Here is a 6,150-nt window from a genome sequence, read left to right on the forward strand (position 1 = left end):
ACTATCAGATAGATATCTGGTGTAGGCTTTTTTGCCTAATGGCGTGTAGTCCAGTAATAGGAATTCAAAAGTTATTAAATAATGGTCCGATAACAAAGGATTCTGTGGAAAGACAATTAGATGTTCAATTTCAAGTCCATATGTCAGAACCAGGTCGAGGGTGTAATTAAAACAGTGAGTGGGTTTCTGTACCCTCTGACAGAAGCCGATCGAATCCAATAAAGAGATAAATGCAGTACCAAGGCTATCCTTATCAATGTCCACATGAATATTAAAATCCCCTACGATAATGACTTTGTCTGTTTTAAGGACTAAACCTGATAAAACCTCTGAGAATTCAGATAAGAATTCAGAGTATGGACCTGGAGCGCAATAGACTATAACGAATAAGACTGGCTTCAGTGTTTTCCAGGTTGGGAGAGAAAGACTAACAACAAGGCTTTCAAATGAGATATAATCCAGTTTAGGTCTAGAGTTCATCAACAGGCTTAAGTCAAAAATGGCTGCAACTCCACCTCCTCGGCCGGTGCCTCGAGGGATGTGAGTATTAGTATGACTGGGCGGAGTGGATTCATTCAGGCTGACATACTCTTCATGACACAGCCAGGTTTCTGTCAGACACAGTAGATCAATACGATTATCTGATATTAGCTTGTTTACTAATACAGCTTTAGACGACAGAGATCTGATATTTAACAGTCCACACTTAATTTTCCTATTGTCGTGGTCTTAATTTTTATTAAGTTTTTATTAATGAGTCCTCTTCTGTTTAACTTTGATTGAATTAATCTAAGTGGTCGGGGGGCAGACACAGTCATTATGGGGTTTTGGGTGGGTAACTGCTCTAATGGAAGCGCAGAGAAGCATGTAGGACTGTGACTCTGCCTCCTGGTCTGGACTCTGGGTTGTCACAGTTTTGGTTCACTAATAAAGTCGGTCAGATTTCTAGATATGAGAGCCGCTCCATCCAAAGTGGGAGCTCAGGCATCACTTTGATAGAAACATTAAAATGATTAAGAGTACGGAAGTGGGCCTGCTTGAGATCTTTATTGATGCATATAAGGGCAACACCCATAAGAAACTGGTATCTAACATATACTCATGTCTACAATCTTCCAAGGACCACTCCTCCCTATATGTTAAAGCCAAATGGGAGGTGGAAGCAAATATAACTATAACAGAAGAAGGGTGGTCTAACATATGCAAAATACATTCCACTACCTCCAGCTCTGGCCAATAGAGAGAATTCTCATGGAAGAATGTTATCAGATTTTTTCTCACTCCTATCAACTACTACTATCAAAACAGCAGACCAGAATCAGGACATTGCTGGAGGCAATGTGGTAATATTATGGCTGATCACTTCCACATATTCTGGAAATGTCCAGTAATCCAGTCTTATTGGTTAGAGATATTAACGGAAATAAATTCAATAATGGGATTTAAAATTGACAATAGTTTTTGCATGATATATTTAGGTAATATACCAGCTGAATTTAATGTTCGGGACAAGTACCTCCTTAAAATATTATTTGTAGCTAGCAAAAAAGCAATCACCAAAAAATGGCTTGTCAAAGAGCCCCCAACAAAAGGAGAATGGACAACAATTGTGAAAGACATTTGATATGGAGAAGCTGACCTTTTCTTTAAGACTCAGTAAAGATACATTTTACAAATACTGGTCCAAATGGGTTTTGCATGTTGCACATACCAAGGAGAATTTTCTGGTACAAGGAATTTAATTTTTGACTTATTTATTTATTGGGATTCTTTCTTTGAGTTTCATCATATCTGTAACTTCCTCTTCATTTCTTGGATGTATTCTCCTTGTGTAACTTCTTTGCTCTGGATGGATGGTAACCCGTAACACAAAGCAATTACTGAGGACATATACGCTGTGCTGTACTAGCCCTGGTGACCTGTGTGTTCCTTTGTCTTTAAACTGTAAACTACAAAAATAAAGTATAAAAAAAAAAAAAGGACTGTGGTACATAGCCTGTATAAAACTTCTTTAAGCAGCCTAGTTCGGGTGGGGTATAAGAGACAAGTTGATGGCTTAGATGAAGAAATTGTATTAGTTATTTGGTGAAGGTTGATGGGAGAAAAACAATATTAGTCATTTCTAAAGGTTCCTGTGTTTGAAGGTACGTCAGTACCGCCTGAAGGCAGGAGGTGATTAACTTTGTCTCCAATACTTGATGATAATGATATAACATAATTGTAACGCTATTATAAAGTGAGACCATCAGCTACTGCTGCTCATTCAGTCAGTGCCAAATAGCATAGTATAAACTGTTTTTCCAACCCATATTACGCAGCCGTCATTCACGTTTGCGTGGTCAAACCAGCCACCCCTGTGTTTCAAGTGTGCAAATCATTTAACATTTATGGTAATCGCAATGAACCAGCTCTGGGGAGCGGTTGGAAGTGACTTTTAAATGCAGTCACACAAATATGGGACAGGTGTCCCATACAGTATTTGTGCATACAAAAAGCTACAGCAAATCCCACCAAGGATTACTTCCGGATTTCCAAAGGGGAAAGAACAGGACAATGTGCGTTCATTGAAAAATGAAATTAAAGACAGCTGATTGACTCCATTATGATTAACCCAAACAATCTTCCACCTGAATTCCAATTCTGATAAGCAATTTAGCTGGTTCAAAAGTATTTCAAGACACTTAGGCAGATGAAATTAATACTTCTTAGACCACTTCCACTACTGTTAACTCCCTCAACGATGAGGGATGTTAACTCCCTCAATGTAGTTTGAGAAATCCAATGTCCCTTCACACAACAACAAGCCTTTTTCCTTCCATAAGTAGTTCATTCTTATATTTTTGGAATAAGTACTTCTTAGACTATTTGCACAAATACTATGAAATACTGTGCACCTTTTGAGAAATCCTATTTCAAAGTCAGACTCAAGCAACTTAAGTACAATTTTGAGGTATTTGTGCTTTTAATTGAGTATTTCCATTTTCTGCTACACCACTGCATTTTTCATGCTAAGTCATTTTTACTCTACTTCATTTATTTGATAGATTCAGTCACTAGTTAGTTTGATGATTCGTATTATTATCATAAAATAAAAATGAATAAACTTATGATGTATTATTATATATTAAGCTACCCAACATTATCAACTGTCACGGCTGGTGGTGCAGGACGGCAAGGAACACGAGGAATAGGACCCAACTGCAGACACAGAGACAGAGTAGATGCAGTGCAGGTGATTTAATGAGCAAATCCAGGGGGAAAAAGACTTACAGGATAGTCAGTCAGGCAGTAGTCAAAACTGGGAAAGCAGTCCAAACAGGTAAACAGATCAAACAATGAACAGGCAATAATCAGCGTCAAAAAAACAATCCAAAAATCCAAAATAACAGGGAACACTGGGAAACAGGGAGCCAAGACAGGTAACACATAGCAACAACCTACAACGAACTGTTACTGGAGAGAGAAAACACACACACACTAAATACAGAAGCCAGGTGGGGATAACGAGACAAGTAATTACCAGCTGAAACATTAAAGATGAACACATTAATGCATCAATAATTATAATCCAGTAATATATATTTTTCTGAAATGGACCACTCTGTACTTTACTTTTGTTGATTAGTATATCTTGGTACTAATACTTTTGTATTGCTACTTCCTCCCTCACTGCACACATTTGTTTAGCCTAGGTCAAGTGACCTAATTTTAAGTGCCCCGTGGATATTAACCCATAAGAACCCACGGTGACACCAGTGTAACAAGCACTTTGAATGCCCCAGACTCTTCCTTATAAAGCTTTATGTCTGACCTTAACTCATTAAGTCCCTAAGCGACATATACTAAACATCCTGGTGTGATGACCATGTGACAGTCATGTGACTGTGACAGGAAGTGACCTCTCCAAAATGCTGGTGTGGCCTGTGTGCAAATTTCAAGGAAGCAGCTAATTTCAAAAAGCTGTTTTTTGATACTACAAGTAATTTCAAACACATTTAATAGTTCCAATGCTTTGATAACATGTCCTATATTACATTCAACCTGGTCTGACCATATTTGTTGAAGACAGTAAAATAAAACAAGTTACGAAAATATCGCTGTGACATATATGTCACATCGGGCTTTTAGCCTTAAAATAAGAATGAAAAACTTGATGTGACCTATTTGTCACAATAACAAAAATGTTAATAACCCACCCAATTAATTTAGCTGTATCAATTATATTAAGTTGAAATATATTCTGCTGGTCAATTAAAAGTGTACTGAACAAATAGAAACACAAGATAATGTGAAAGTATTTGCTTTGTATTACAAAACAGTTTTTGTAAATCTGTACATAATGCTGACAAAATTTTACTATCCTATGCTGATCCCATAAAAATATAATTGTCTTATTCTTGTTATTCTATATTCTTTTATTTATATTTAATTTGTAGTATGAAAAAGAACAAGCGCTACACTCTTCAGGATGCACTGGAGGCCATCGTGGGAGATGATAGTGAGTTTGAGGGATGTGACGATAACTCAGATGAAGACCCTGATGACCCTCTTTACAATCCCAATAACCAAGACAGGGAGAGTGACGAGTCAAGTGAGTGTGGTGATTCAGACAGTAGTGAATCAAGTACATCAGATGATGTACCACAACCAAACATAAATTCAGGGCAGCAAAATACATCCGTCCAAGGGAAAAAACTATTTTCTTGGAGGAAGAAACCTTTTGAAGCCCCTGAGTGCACATTCAAAGGACCACATGTCACACCTCCAGACAATCTTCAGAAAGTTCATAACACCAGAAATGCTTGAGTTACTAAAGGAACAAACAAATTTGTACAGTGTACAAAAATCTGAACATTACAACAATGTTAACACCACTGTAAAAGAACTGGAAATAATGATTGGCCTCTACCTGCACATGGGTCTTTGCCAACTGACGGGAAATCGTGCATACTGGGAAAATGACACAAGGTGTCCCATGGTGGCTGACATCATGTCACGTAATCGTTTTCAGAACCTGCTGGCAACTCTGCATATCATTGACAACACTGATGTGTCAAACAGGCAAGCTGAAGATAAGTGTTGGAAGATCCGGCCATGGTTGGATATGTTTCGTAAACAATGCCTGGATATCACCCTGGAAGAGCACAACTCTATTGATGAGCAAATGGTGTCCTTCAGAGGGACACACAGCCCAATAAGACAGTATGTGAAGGGCAAGCCCCACCCTTGGGGTTTGAACATTTGGAGCCGCTGTTCTTCCTCAGGAATCCTCTGTGATTTTGCAGTCTATGAAGGTGGCACTGGGAAAAAATCTTTACTTGGCATGGGAGGTGATGTTGTGGTCAAGCTTTGTGAAACTCTCCCATCAGACCAAAACTACAAAGTATTTGCCGACAATCTTTTTTCTTCAGCACCACTGGTGCTCAAGCTTCTTCAGCGACAGATCTACTTTGTGGGAACTCTGCATGGCAATCGCTTGGCTGGGTGTCAGCTTGAAGACGAGAAAAGTCTTGCCAAGAGAGGCAGAGGATCTGTTGACGCCAGGGTGGAAAAAGAAGAAAGCATGGTCATTGTCAAGTGGTATGACAACAAATCTGTTACCCTGATCTCATCCTACTGTGCAGTTGAGCCTCAAGATAACGCTCAACGCTGGAGCAAAGCAGACAAGGCATTTGTGGAGGTCAGCAGGCCACAAATTGTGAAGGAATATAACACATTCATGGAAGGAGTAGACCTCCTTGATGCATGCATTGCAAGGTGCAAGTACCACATGAGGTCACGGAGGTGGTACCTCTACTTGTTCTGGCACACCATCATGTTAGGTCTGGTTAATGCATGGTTGATCTACCGCCGTGACTGTAAACTACTTGGTGTCCAAAACCCTATGAAACAAAAGAGCTTCCAGGCAGAGGTTGCCACTAGCCTCATTCTTTGGCAGGCACAAAGAGGCCGCCCATCACTCAATGCCACATCTCCACCACCACCACTGCCCAAGAGGGTTCGTGTTGGAGTTCCAGATGATGTTCGCACTGACCAAGTTGCACACTGGCCTGTGAAACGTGACAAGCGTGGCCACTGCAAACTCTGCAAAATCAATGCAACCACCACTCTCTGTGAGAAATGTGATGTGCGTCTTCGCTTCACTAAAGG

Source organism: Enoplosus armatus, chromosome 4 (assembly GCF_043641665.1).
Source record: "Enoplosus armatus isolate fEnoArm2 chromosome 4, fEnoArm2.hap1, whole genome shotgun sequence".
In the NCBI taxonomy this organism is placed as follows: domain Eukaryota; kingdom Metazoa; phylum Chordata; class Actinopteri; order Centrarchiformes; family Enoplosidae; genus Enoplosus; species Enoplosus armatus.